We start from the raw sequence: 648 nt of genomic DNA, 5'->3' as shown, positions 1-648 counted from the left end.
ATAATCCAGCTCTCCTAAATGTGTCAGAAGTAGAATTGAATGAACCCTGAGAATGGAGCAGGATTTAGCTCCCACAGTATACATTTGAGGTACTTGTACTTTAATTAAGAGTCTTCTCTTTTCATGCCACTTTCTATTTCTACTACTACATTTCAGAGAGACGTTTCTTTTTACTCCACTGTTGACTTCCAAATTAAGATTTTTTGGCACACAAAGCACATATGATGAAATACAAAATGGCCTTGGCCTGTAATGTTTGAAAAGCTGAAATCGTTATTTGTCCGGCGCTATTCAGCCTGTGGTGTAACAACAGCGCGGCAGTAATACATGAGAAATGTCGGGTTATTCAAACCCCGATGAAAGACATCTCTCTCTGCACATCGCTGCGTTCTTTTTCAGCAAAACTCCAGAAAACCCGCAGCAGTGTGAATCTTCACACCTTAGCTGTGAATTATCCCACATCTGATGATGCTCATAAAGAATAAAGTCACATAAATGAATCATCCTTGATGTGAAATTGGACGTTTCAAAAATTATCACCACTGGAAAGTGTATTAACCCTCATGTTGTCCTCGGGTCAAATAGACCAGTTTTCCCATATCAACGTTCTTTTTAATTCCCCAAAATAACATGATTGATTCCACACAA

At 38.7% G+C, this 648-nt stretch overlaps 1 long non-coding RNA gene across 1 annotated transcript in view; it reads left to right on the top strand.

Annotated features, from left to right (window-relative positions):
- The window catches only part of LOC116685951 (uncharacterized), a 16,027-nt gene that overhangs the window by 11,835 nt on the left and 3,544 nt on the right, over positions 1-648 (top strand). The window lies entirely within an intron of this gene.

This window comes from Etheostoma spectabile, unplaced genomic scaffold, assembly GCF_008692095.1.
Source record: "Etheostoma spectabile isolate EspeVRDwgs_2016 unplaced genomic scaffold, UIUC_Espe_1.0 scaffold273, whole genome shotgun sequence".
Taxonomy (NCBI): domain Eukaryota; kingdom Metazoa; phylum Chordata; class Actinopteri; order Perciformes; family Percidae; genus Etheostoma; species Etheostoma spectabile.
This window is presented reverse-complemented; position numbering and strand designations above follow the sequence as displayed.